Source organism: Marmota marmota, unplaced genomic scaffold (genome assembly GCF_001458135.2).
Source record: "Marmota marmota marmota unplaced genomic scaffold, marMar, whole genome shotgun sequence".
NCBI lineage: Eukaryota > Metazoa > Chordata > Mammalia > Rodentia > Sciuridae > Marmota > Marmota marmota.
The window spans coordinates 3,313,170-3,327,165 of NW_026000185.1; the positions used below are offsets into that span (position 1 = coordinate 3,313,170).

General features: G+C 47.7%; 1 protein-coding gene across 25 annotated transcripts in view; it reads right to left on the minus strand.

The window, feature by feature from the left end:
- Rbfox1 (RNA binding fox-1 homolog 1) overlaps positions 1-13,996 on the minus strand; it is a 1,613,147-nt gene that overhangs the window by 346,508 nt on the left and 1,252,643 nt on the right. The gene's annotated exons all lie outside the window — the stretch shown is intronic.

Below are 13,996 nucleotides of genomic sequence, written 5' to 3' on the forward strand. Positions count from 1 at the left end.
TGGTAATGGTGATGGTGATGGTGATGGTGGTGATGGTGATGGTGTTAGTGATGATGGTGATAGTGATGGTGAAAATGGCAATGGTGGTGATGATGGTGGTGATGGAGATGGAGATGGTGATAATAGTAGTAGTGATTGGCATGGTGATGATAGTGATGGTGATGGTAATGGTGGTGGTGATGATGGTGCTGGTGGTGGTGGTGGTGATGGAGATGGAGAAGGAGATGATGATGATGGTAGTAGTGATTGGTGCTGGTGATGATAATGGTGATGGTGATGGTGATAGTGATGATGGGCTGGTGGTGGTAATAGTGATGGTGATAATGGCGATGGTGGTGATGATGGTGGTGATGGAGATGGAGATGGTGATAATAGTAGTAGTGAGTGGTGCTGGTGATGATGATTGTGATGGTGATGGTGATGGTGATGATGGTGGTGATGATGACTGTGATGGTGGTGGTGATGGTGATGGTGGTGGTGATGGTGATGATGGTGGTGACGATGACTGTGATGGTGATGGTGATGGTGGTGGTGATGGTGATGGTGGTGGTGGTGGTGGTGGTGATGATGGTGGTGATGATGATGTCAGTGGTACTCCTGTTAGTAATGGTAACCAGGCTGTTGCTGACTGTGAACAAGGGTAAGGCAATATAAATCAGCCTCTAAGGGAGAAAAAGCCCTGTTCTCTTGGGATCAAAAGACAGGAAGCCATTCTTTTCCACTTTCTAAGGAAAACCCTCTGCTGCTTCCTGATCCTGCTCTTCTCCCCTGGCTCTGGGGTTTCTAGTCAAGGAAGTCATTGGAACACCTGGCACCGCCCTGACGCCCTGTTTTCCCTCCTCACAGCTGCACTACATGGTCTCTGAGCAGACTTCTGGGCGTCAGGCAGGAGCAGGCACCCGTGTTTTCTGGGGAACTTGGGGATATGGCTATTTTATGACCTCCAGGGCAAATGCCAGTCCCCAGGGTGCTGAAGCAGGCTGCCAGGCGTCCTTTCCCCAACCTCCACCCTCCCCAGCCAGCCTGTTCTAACATACTCTCCTCTAGGCAGCCAGTGCCCTATCAAGACTCTCACAGTTCCAGGAAATGCCATAAAAAATAGCCAAGCCAAGAATCACTGAGCATTGCCCGTGTGCCCGGCTCTCCGCCAAGTGTTTTATGTTCATTGTCTCCTTCCTTTCTTCCCAGCAACCCAGTTGGCAAGGAAATATGGCCCATTCCATTTTACAGGCAAGGAAACTGAGAGCGGGGTACAGTAACCACTTATTTAAATTCACACACTGAGAGGCCCTGACTCAGAGCAGTGTGATGTCCTTACCTTGGACCTTCAACTTTACTACATAATGCATTCCTAAAAATGGGTTTTGAAGTGGAATGTCTGAAAGTTGAAGGCTTTATGCAGTCCTCTGAGGATGGAGAAATTACTCCAGAAATTAAACTGGATTATAAAATTCTAAACTATGGATCAGATAGATGCGGCCCCCCCCAAGACCCTTGAGGGTATCTTTAACCACCAAAGCCTCTCCCTGTTGAAGAGAAACCAGGACCAGGGAGGAACAAGCTCTGGCCTTGGTCCAGTGCCTTCAGGGGACCAAGGGCACTGGGCTTCCTGTCCGTCCACAGAGCATAAAGAAGTAGCTACCAGCCAGAAAATGCAGACAGCATTGGTTTGAAATTTTGGTCAAATATCCAACCCTAAGAACTAGTTTACTAAACATTCCATGGGGATGATATCCCCCAGTTTGCAATAGAGGCCCAGCACAGTGGCGCACACCTGTAATCCCAGTGCCTAAGGAGGCTGAGACAGGAGGATTGCAAGTTCAAAGCAGCCTCAGCAGTTGAGGTACTAAGCAACTCCATGAGACCCTGTCTCTAAATAAAATGCAAAATAAGGCTGGGGATGTGGCTCAGTGGTCAAGCGCCCCTGAGTTCAATCCCTGGTACCCCCCCCCCCGCCGAAAAAATAGGGAAGAAAAGCTTATAAAACTCAGAAATTATGTATGAAAATGCATAGACACGGATGTGTGTGCCTGGAGATGGGGAGTGACACACACACCTATTTGGTACTGTCCCTTGTACGTACAATCCATATCCATAATTTATGCTCTTCGTTTCTAAATGCATTCCTTTCTAGATCTGAATCTAGATATCTACACAGGTACATCCAGAGTTTCAAGGAAACAACGCGTTGAATAGGTCATCCTTACTGTTTTCATTTTTATTATTAATATAGAGTGACCACATTTTGTATAATGGACAGGAAAAATGGTCCCAGCAAAGAAGAGAAAACAGATTCCTCTTCTTCCTCTTTTACTTTTTTTAACCTTTACTTCATGTTTATGTGGTGCTGAGGTTTGAACCCAGTGCCCCACGGGTGCAGGGCGAGCCTCTACCACTGAGCCACAGCCACAGCCCCCTCTTCTACTTTTAAAGTGGCCCCAGTGAGAATGAAGACACCCTCCCCACCATGCCCCAGGCCACGGGTGGCCTTGGATGGGAGCAGCAGGGGCTCACTCTGCCAGGAATCAGCTGCGACCCTTTTGCTCCCTGGCCCCTTGGAGGTGGCCTGGAGAGGAGTCTAGAAAGAGACGCGCACAGCGCCGCGCAGCACCTGGCATGCTTCCTGGGCCCGCCGCTCCCGCGCCAGCCACCAAGGAGGGCTCCTGTGCAAGGCAGCTCATCATTCCAGTGGCGTTCCTGTCACTTCTATTTTTATTACGAGAACTGCTTGTCTTTACCAGCCCCTTGTACACAGATCAAGACATGACCAAGTCCTGCACTCTCCTCCGGCAAATAAGAATTCCTAGCCTCCTCTCTCTATGAAGCACCGTGCAATCTCCATCGGCCCCACCATCTCTATTTCACACACTAAGACCCTGAGCATCCTGGAAGGAGGCAGGCCCTCCCCAGGGCGACCCACCTTCATGTTCCAGAGGCTTCCATCCCTGAGCCCAGTGCTCCTTTGACATGGCCAATTTAAGCAGGATCTTATTTAAGGTACAAAGTCTGAATTCCCACAGCATCCCTCAGTGTATCTACAGGAAGGGCTCTTCCTTAAGGAGGTGATGGGAAACAGAGCTTTGGAATCCCTTAAATGTTCATGGAATGGTCTAGGCAGAAGCACATGGAAGTTTGCTCTTGTTGCTTTTGGCCAAAACTATGCCCACTGATGGTGATGGTGGTGCTAAAAGCATCTCCGGACATCAAAGCCTGCTCTACGCTAGGCCTACTGAAAATTATTTACATACATTATTTTATTAATCCCTATGCCAACATTTTTATTCATGCATCCACTCATTCATTCCTCATTTAATTCATCTATAAATATTTATAGAGTGGTAAATTATGTTCTAAGGATGCGTGGTGTTCCCAGTGTACAGCAATTAAACACAAACAAGCAAACAAACTCATTCATTGAATAACTTCAGAGTCTACTGGCAGAGACAGACTAAAAATCAATCAAATCAGTTTCTTACAAAATGGGGCCCTAGCATTTTCACTTTTGAGCATTTGTTCTAGACAAATGGAAATTTACATTTATGCAAAAATCCACACATGAAGGTTAATGTTAATTTAACTCACAATAACTGAAAACAAAAAATCAGCCCAGATGTCTTTCAACAAGTTCACTTTAACCATTCACTTGAATGGTTAAAGAAACTGTGGTACATCCATACCATGGAATATTACTCACCAACTAAAAGGAACCAACTATTGATACGTTCAATCATGTGCATGAGTCCCCAGGGAATTTTGTGGAGCAAAAACAGTTAAACCTCCAAAGGTTAGGTACTATATGGTTGCATATGTGGAGTGTCTATTGTATTTTTTTGTTTGTCTGTTTTTGTATCAGGGATTGAACCCAGGGGGTGCTTAACTTCTGGGTCACAGCCCTTTTTACTTTTTTGTTTTGAGACAGGGTCTTGCTATGTTGCTGAAGCTGGCCTCAAACTTGTGATCCTCCTGTTTCAGCCTAATGAGCTGCTGAGAGGAGTGGGCCACCATACTTGGACAATAAAATAAATAAACAAAAAATTTTAAATGGGGAGATCAGCATTTGCCAGAAATTAGGAATTGGAGGGGAGGGAGGTGGGTGTGGTTCAGAAAGGGCAACAGAAGAAATACTGTGGTTGAGCCTGTTCCCTATCTCAACTGTGGTAGTGGACACAGGAACCAGCAAACAGGATAAAATGTGATAAAGTTTAAAACTAGATTCCATCCCCTGACACACATGCATACACACGTTAGAACAAGAAAAAGTCAGGAAATTTGACTTGGATCCGTGGATTGTATCAAAATCGATATTCTTGGTTGTGTACTGTACTATAATTTTGCAAACATTACTGTTGAAGACATCTGGGTACAGTGCCCTCCGTACTGTTTCTTACCAGTGCCTCTGGTTCAACAATAATCCCAATAAAAAATTCCAACTGACATTGAATCACATGGCCAGTTTTTAAAGGCCAGTTGTGAGCCTGGTGGGGTGGTGCGCACCCATAATCCCAGTGGCTCTGAAGGCTGAGGCAGGAGGATCACAAGTTCAAGACCAGTCTTGGCAACTCAGCGAAGCCCTGAGCAACTTAGCAAGACCCTGTCTCAAAATAAAAAATAAAAGGGGCTGGGGGTGCCGCTCAGTGGTTAAGTGCCCCTGGGTTCAATCCCCAGTATCAAAAAATTAAAAAAAAAAATATATATATATATATATATAAAGATGAGTTGTGACAAATGCTATAAATGAAAAGAAGAGGGTGTGAAGAACAATAAAAAAGCCATAGATAGCAAGAGGATGGATTTAGACCAAGGAAGAGGTGGCTTCCCATTGGGTGATGGGGGGCTGAGGAGTGTGCCAGGAGAGGTGTGGGCGGACCGTTCTGGGGAAGGAAACCTTGCACAGGGTGCACCCAGTGTGCATGCTCGGGCACAGGAGGGAGTCTGTAGAGGGAGTCTAGGCCTGGAGGCACCCAGCAGAAGCTGTGGGCCTTTTTGCAGCTGTGAGCGACTCGAATCTCAGCAGGAGCTACGGTGTTGCCATTTATTTTGCTGCAGCCCAGTGAGGCTCTAAGAAACTACGGGAGGTCACCGAGCTAGGAAGAGTCAGACCCAGGGTGCCACACCAAAGCTCTCCTATGTCCACTGCCTCTCTTCAAATCCTCCTTATCAAGTTAAATATGCGCAACACCGTTTAACCAGCAGCATGGCTCTACCCGGGAGAACCACATTTATATTCCCAGAAATATCTGTACAGGAAACGTTTGTAGCAAGGTTGTCATAACCAGCCCAGACCGGCAACAACCGGACGCCCTTCAACTATTGCATGGATACCCTGTGGCCCAGCTGTAGCACAGTACGGCTGCTCAGCAATGAAAGGGGAGAATGGAGTATTGTAGGTTCAGACCCGTGGACGAATCTCAGATCCACTGTGCTGACAGAGAGAAGTCAGACCCCAAATCTACCTGCACTGGGTTCCATTTAGTCATACAGATGGCCTTCTAGGAGACGCAAACAGAGAAGAGATGGGTGACTCCCCAGAGGCTGGGGCTGGGAACTGGCTGTCATCAGGCCCCAGGGGACTCGTGGGAAAAGTGAACAGGTTCCATATCCTGATGGTGGGACGGTTACATCACTGTGTGCATTTGTCAAAACTTGCAGAACGATGTGGAAAAACGGCAAATCTTACTGCCTGTGAACGTCGCCTCAGCAAAGCTGACTCGGACACATGGATCTGATGAGAGGAGCAGGTACAGATTAAAGCCAGAGGAAACCCTTTCTCACTTCTGGGGAGTTCTGAGTGGCCCTAGGAGACACAATGAGGTGACACTGCACGGGGAGAGAGCTTTGGTGGAGGGTGGAGGAGAGTACTGTCCAGGGAGAGGGGCTGGGGCTGGGGGACGAGGTACAGAAGGCCAACACAGAGCAAAGGGAGGCTGGATGCCAGCCATTTGTTCCCACTCATCATGCTTCCCACCTCTCTGCCACCGTGGGAGGCAGCGTCACCTGCCCAGTGGTCTCCCCAGATCGCCCCGGATGCTTGAGTCTGTGGTGGGCATGGAGCCCTGCAGGTTCATGGCACCCTGCCCTTCCTGCGTCATTGGATTTGCAACTTCTTGGAGTGTGAGGAGGAGGAACTGGGGTCCATAAATAAAGGCTATGGGGACCGGAAGCTGGACAAGCCCTAGGGGGTAAATGAACAGAAAGCATGTAGCGGAGAGGTGTGCAAGGCCCAAACCCTAAGCAAGCACAGACAGGAAAGCCAAGGCTCAAGGAGACAGTCTGGAGCAGAAGGTAGCAGAAGAGCGGCTTGATGATTTCAACATCCTGGTCTTTCCCTGCAACGGGTTTACGGTGAAGATAAGCCTTGGTATACAGCAGGCTTATGCTCCCGACCATGTCTAAGACCCCATGCTCTGCAGTGTGTTGCTGTCCCATGAATATTGCTAGGACAGAGGAATGGACGGAAAGCTCACGCTCATGCCATTTGCAGAAGGAAAATGAGGGAGGGGATCAATGCTGCCCTCCATCTTCAGATGACCACCTCAGCCTCAGAGGGAAGGTCCAGGTTGCATCCGCTCAAACTGAAGCAGAAGTGTAGACCGCCCCATCCTCCCTGTTATCCCTGCCAGCGACTCTGTTTTGGTCTAGACTAGAAGCCCCAGGAAGGAAGGAGTCAGAAGCCCCACTGTCTTCCAGCAATGCCAGTATCGTGCCCAGGAGAGGACCCTAGTCAGTGAACCTTCTGGAGTGTTCTGTGAGGGCCAACCCTTCTCTCCACAAGTTTATGAGGTATGCTGGCCTCAGTATCATCCCTGTTTTTCAGAGGACCAGGGCTCACGGTTTTGTCTTCTTGTCCCTGGGCGAGGGTACCAGTCTGGTGCCACCCGAGTCTACACCACCAACCCTGGAAGCAGGAGCTCAATTAAATACGACTGCTGTTGTTGCAAGAAGCCCGTCCCTGTCGCCATCAGGCCATGTCTTTGGTGAGTGCAACTGTGGCTTTAGGGGGTGACTTGACTCAGGAAGGAGGGTGCTACTGGCACCTAGTGGGGAAGGCCAGGGATACTGCCAACATTGACAACGGTCAGGACACAAGGCAGGGAACTCTCTATCCCAAAATGTCAGCAGCGTCCCTACTGAGAAGCCCTGGTTTGGCTTCCAGTTCCCCCCTGTGCCACCACCCTGTCCAGCCCACTGAGAGATGCCCACACTCATCCCTGGGCTCAAGTCATCGTGGTCTTTATTACATGATGGGCCCCATGTGGTGTCACAGGAACTGCTGGCAAAGCACACGCATCCCTCTTATCCGCCTCCCTCTTTCCATTCTCTCCGGTCACAGATGAGGGGACTCTAAGCCTCCCTTGGAGATGCACAGTTTCTGTACATGCTCTGCTTAGCCCAGGGATCAGGGATTACCTATTCTTAGTATTCTTTGGTGGGGGGGGGGTTTACTGGGGATTGATTGAATCCAGAGATGCTTTACCACTGAGCCATATCCAAGACCTTTATATTTTTTATTTTGGGACAACGTCTCTCTAAGTTGCTAAGGCTGGCCTCAAACTTGCAATCCTCCTGCCTCAGCCTCCCAAGTGGCTGGGATCACAGGCATGTGCCACCACACCCAGTCCTTAATATTCTTAGAATAGTGAGATGCAGCAGAGAGACCATTCTGGAAGGCAGAATACCTGCATCCAAATAGCCATTTTCTCTGTGTGGCTGGGGGAGTTCCTCAAGTTCTCTGAGACATGGATTTGCTCTTTTTGCAATAAAGGAAAAGAAAAATGAATGGATGAGAACAACAGCTAAAAACATATACGTGCCAACTGTAGTTCTTTTCATGACTGCACAAGACCAAAGCTGTGCGGTCATATCATCAGAGTCAGGGCTGAGATGCTGAAGCCCACCCACCTCCTGTTCTGAAGAGAGGTCCACGCAGAGGTCCTTTGCTCAGAGCAGCTGATTTGGGGCTGTCCCCAGGGCCAGTGCACACAGCCTTTGAGGATGTGGTCACATCTGGAGGCCACAGTTCTGCTCTTCAAGGCCCATGGATTTCTCAAAGCTCATCCCCCTGGGGCCTAATGAACTATCTGTCAATTTCCTCTCCCCAGTTGTGAGTCATCCAGGGCTGGTTCTGCAGCAGGGACCAGGAGCTGGGCCATTCCCGGAAGCTGACTTTCCTTGTGGGGTTTTACACCAGATAAAAATGAGCTCGGAGTCCTCTCCAGGGCAGCAACAGTCCAGTCCGGCTGCACTCGCCTCGTGCCCGGGCTGCCATCTAAGTGCGTCCACCAGCAGTCACAGTCCCCAGCTCAGCCCCAGGCAGACAGGGCTGTCCCTGATGCCATTCTAGGTCCTGAGGTGGGCCCCATCTCCTCCACCTCCTCCCCCCGCCAATGCCCCAGAGGACAGGGCAGGACTTGCCGGGCCCAGCGAGCAGGCGCTTGGCTCAGACCCCAGCATGGAAGACTGGGTAAATGGCTGCTGAATCAACGAATAATAGAAAACCTGTTCAACGCACAGAGAAATGAATTCAAGTGCAAACCCCCAAAGAGGCCACCTGGTGAAAAGCAGAAAATATCATTAACTGAAAACAAGACATTTCTGAGAAATCCGCATTTCAGCTTTACCAAAGAGACGCAGTAGCACTTTGCCCAAGTGACATGTTATATACAGAGAAAATGCAGCATTTATTTCTATTACCCTGGGCTTCCTCTGTGTAAGTCAGAGAGGTGAGCCACTCAGCACGGGGTCCCCCTTGGCCAAAGATCCATATTAAAAAAGAAAAAAAAAGAAAGAAAGAAAAAAAAAGAAAAGAGAAGAAAACATATTTGAAAAAGAGCCTCCAGAAGCCTATGGAAATTTTATAGTCAGACAAAACAGGACTTTCTCTCAGGTCCCTCTTTAGTATTTACATTTTAACATCCAGCTCCTAAAGGAATTGTAACTATTTTTTTTTTTTAAGAAAAGAAACAAAAAGCAAGAAGAAACCAACTGAACCATCAAACTCTCACTATCTTGCTCTCTAACCCTGGTCAAAATCATTCCTTTTCTATGAGATAAATGTAGTCTGAGGGCAAGGCAGTCCTGGCCCAGGTGCATGATCCATTCATTGGTAGCTTTAATCTTTGGAATGAAGATTAGCGTAAATTTCAGGTTTTATTGCATTTTTAAACGAATGCTATTTTAAGTTCAAATATATCATGAACTGGCCATTGGTAATATTTTCACAAATATGAAAATCAAAACAAAAGGCCTTTTAACCTTCTCCTGTGTCCTACAGACTTGAGGAATGTGTGAAGGTAGGATGGGAAGCCAGGCAGAGGTCAAGAGGAAGCAGACGTGCTCTATAGACAGTGTGGTAAATGTTGATGAGTTCTAACAGGAGCAGTGGGCTTCTTTGAAAGGATATATTGATGATCGGGAAGATCCACATGATGCTAAGAGAGATCTTTAGTCAATGATCCAAATAGTTTGCCTCCAGAATGTCCAGTTCAACCAACGTCAGACACATATGTAGTGGTCTTCAGGCAGCTATTTTGATCTTAGATAAACCTAAGACTGAGCCATCTAGGGACACTGAAAGAAGTTCTCTCTCTCTCTTTGAAGGTGATAATATATCAGTCTAATGAGCTGGTATATTTGCAAATCCAATCAGAAGGTATCTAACGAGGCGCACGTCTGCAACGGGGACAATTGGTTGAGCATCTATGACAACATTTATTTCCAACCTAAAATCATGTGCACGGAATTGATGGTAGTGTTTTGGGACCCCCGCAGAGCCAAGCCCCATTGCTAACACCTTCAGAGATGTCTTTGGCTACCTGGGTGACCAAGGCAACGTGAGTGAGTTCTGCTCTGCACTGATGACCCATCAGTGACCAGCAAACAACTCCTGACTCATGCCACTAAAATATTAATCTGTCTTCATACTGTTCTTCCCCGCCCCCACCATCTCCTGCTGGCCTTTCAAATCCTTTTCCTTCCAGGTTGCTCATCTTTTGTAACAGGAACGTCTCTGGAAGCAGAAGGGCTTTGAAAGACTCCTCCACTCTTAAGAGGCCGCGATTCCTCTTCTAGCAGGTTCACCGACTCCTTCTCAGCTGTTCCTCTCCTGTTAAAGCCGGACTCAGCTTCCTTGTGTGGCATCCTAAGTATGCACCTTGAACAATTTGGGCTTAAAGAAGCCTCAAGACTAATATTTTGGGGGCAGAAGCCTGCCCTGGAAGACCTTCTCAAGTTTCTGGAGCATTTGGGGACCCTTCTGCTGCTGAAATCAGGAAGTAATGAAGGGCCAGACTTAACTCGTTGGGATTTAATAATCATTCGGGTCATGGTGACTCTAGTGACAGCCAGCCACATGGACTACAGTGGCTCCATGCTGATGCAAGGTGTCCAGTTGGCTTTATTATTAGGATGTTTTCTTCTGGTGTTCAGTGAAGGTTCTCCCATCCCACCTGGTGATGGGGTGACACATGGGGGAGGTTTTAAAGGAAACGTTTCCCAAAGGAAGGGGTACAGGCCCACGAACCACACTGGGTTCTCCTCTAAGCGAGTCTATGTGCATTGCAGCTAAATATCCCGATGTTCTGCTTCTTAATACTCCATCCTCATCTTTGTTAATAACCAACAGATACCATTCCTCCAGGATGAATAGTTTGAGGGGAAAAATCATTAAATAAAAGTCGGTTAATTGCATTTCTTAAGAAATCCAACTTTTTAATGTTTCTTCTGAGAACAGAACAGCAGTATAGTCAAAGGATCAATTATCTTTCCCCCACCCCACCCCCCAAAAAAAGGCAGGCTACAACATTTGCTTTTCTTAAAGGACTGGAGACACATTTCCAATTCTTTCAATAACTTGAAAAGGATGCAAAGTTATACCATCTACAATTCACTGCACACAATCTGCTTTTGATTATATTGCCTCGCAAACTAGATACTTTGCTGAGAAGCATAAAACTGTTTATCACTAAACATTTGAGATTCCACTCAGATAATTTACACATAATTAGACAGAAGCCCACACTTCTGAGCAACGGCATTACCTTCTCTGTAACAGTCTATTCTTCAGGACATTTTGGGTAGTCTAATGAGTATTTTATGAGGATTTGTAATCAGTCTTAACGTAGGTGGGAACAAAGGTGAATTACTCCTCTACAGGATCAAATCATTACATAACTCAGTGCAGAATAAAGATGAGCTGGGGTTGGGAGAGGTAACCTGCCCAGGTATTTGGGAGGAATTAGGAAATTCTGGTCTTTTCCACAGGCATGAAATGAATTAAATGATCCCTTAGGTAGCAGAAAAATAAAAAAGGAATCAGTCAAGGATAGAAGCCTCCTACTTAGATTTCCCTACGCTTTGCTCTCTATCACGGAAAGGGAGGAAAAGAAAGGATACAGAGAAAAGAGGAGAAATGAATGGTGTCTTCTGCCCAGGGGCCCCCTTTCGTTCTTACGGAGGCCTGAGCTCTTTGGGGTCTTGTCTTTTCTGGATATCTTCTGTCCCATGACAAACAAAGCCAGCTGCCTCCAAATGGACTGACCATCACTCAAGTATCAGAGTCATCAGGGAGAAGAAGAGCATCAGGGGCCGGGGGAAGTGTCACCAGTCCCTGACACAGAGACTGCAGACAGAAATAGCCCGGTCCCTGGATGCCGCATCACTCTGAAGCCTCACTTTAGATCTGGCACCCTGCCTCCGTGGGGCACTTCAGAGTGGCCACCCTGCCCAGCTCCTCTGACTCGGCAGAGCCAGCTCATGAGGAATTATGCTTTGGTTTCTCTTTATTGCCTTTTTTCTATCCGAGATGCCTGGATTTTAAGCAGCATAGATTTTATGCCTGAAATTTCAGCAGCATAGAATCTCAGCTAGATGCACTTTATCTATGACACACCTGTTTTTTTCCCCTAGGTTATTCAAAAGGGGAGTTGAAAAGTCTGAGGTCTCAGTGGTCCCCAAGGCTGCCTCTCAGATGTCCTGGACAGGTTGGAGGAGACATTCCCCAAGGCCCATTTGGCTCTCAAGGAAGCAGCACAGGAAGTTCCAAGTTCAGCAGGTGAAGTTCTAGCCTCTGAGGCTTGTAAACACTGAGTGGGTTTTTTGATGCTGTGGCCATGCAATCCGAAGAATGCCTGCTCATCCCGTAACTGCAGCCATGGGGGGGGGGCCGTGTGCCGAGAAGCCAGTCGGCCCCTTGGCCAGGAGAGCGCGACATTTACACAGACTCATCTCCACCCCTCAACCTCATTTTGCAGGCTGTGCAGGACCAGGTGTCCCCAACAAGGACAGCCAGCGATCTTAAACCAGATGCCAACAGAGATTTCCTCAAAATGGTGGAAGCAAATAGGTGGGAATATGTCAAAGACAGACATATAAGAGCATCCTTACTACGCTTAGGTTACTGTCTGACAAGGAAGAGTTACCAATAAACATGTGATGAATAAATGATGGATACATGAGCAGATGAGTGAGAAACAAGAATAACACGCATGTTTTAGAAAACGGGGAGTTAAGCAAAGGTAATCCATCCATATTTTGGAATATCATACGGCCATTACAAATCACGTTTTTGTTTATAGGTAACAGTGCACCTGGGAAGGGATGATGCTTGTTTTGAGTGGTTGATATTGTATGACATGCTGTTGTGCACTTCCCTGCCTCCCTCCTTCCTTCTTGCCATTCATCCATCCCTCCATCCCAGATGGAAGCAGACGCACACTGGCGCATGGAGAGGAGGCAGCTGCTCAACTCACTCCTCCAGCCCTCCTCCCTCTCGACCCCCACTCCTGAGCACCCCACTCCTGAGCACCCCACTTCTGAGCACCCCCACTCCTGAGCACCGTGAAGCAGTTTAGGTCAGGGCTCCGTGGCAGAGCGCTTGCCTAGCATGTGTGAGGCACTGGGTTCGATTCTCAGCACCACGTATAATGAATAAAATGAAGGTTTATCAACATCTAAAAAAATACTTTAAAAACCTTAAAAAAATAACAATTTCATCCAACCCTCCAAATTTGGCCCCTAAGGAAACAGAGTCCCAGAGAGAAGTGATTAGTTTAATGTTAGTGTTAGAAACAAGAAGGGAGCTGTCCAAACCCTGGAGCAAACAACATGTACCTTTCCTTGAAGCCACAGAGAAAATGGTCCTGAGGTTATAGAACTGTGTGCATGTGTGTCTGTGAGTGTGCGTGAGTGTGAGTGTGTGCAGGCACGTGTGTGAGTGTGTGCATGACTGTGGGCATGCATGTGTGTGGTGGGTATACATGAGTGTGTGTGCATGCATGTGGGTGTCTGTGTGTGTGTGCATGTGCGTGTGTGTGTGTGTGTCTGCAGAGGGTGCTTTGCATCTGGATTACTTTCTTATTGTGTATCTCCAGGCAAAGGGAGATAAGTTTTTCGAATTTCAGTTTCCTCAACCATAAAACGGGGATGAGAACAGCCCTTGCTGATGAGACGGGGTGGGGATGACGAGAGCTAATCAGGAAGGGTTGATACCAGAACCCACGGCGTGGAGAGCAACCCGCCAGTGCAGCTGACTGTGCACCCTGGTTAATGGGCTTGCGCCACCTGCACGGCGGCATCAACTTCCTGTGTGGACGCGGGGATTTTAAACAAATGCCTCAACTGGTCTCCTGGAGGTCATAAAGCCACGGGGACACTCCATGCTTAGGCCGTCTCTGGTGCTTTGTGTCATTTCCGATATTTAAGTGTCCCACTTAGTAGAGAGGGGGGCCCTGCCACCTCTGTTCATAAGATTCCCTGGGGATTAACAAAAAGTATCATGGACCTAAGTAATACGACAGCTAAACAGAAGCCCTCGATGACACATCGGGAGAATTACATAACACACTTATGTGCAGCGGATAATGAAATTATGCAGCAGCAGAGAGGGAGAGGAGAGAAAGCAAGTGCGACATTAGGAACTGTGACTGTCTTATGAGGAGACGGATGTGGCACGAGTCCTCTTGGCTGTCGGCTGAGGGATGAGGGTTTAGATAAGATTACG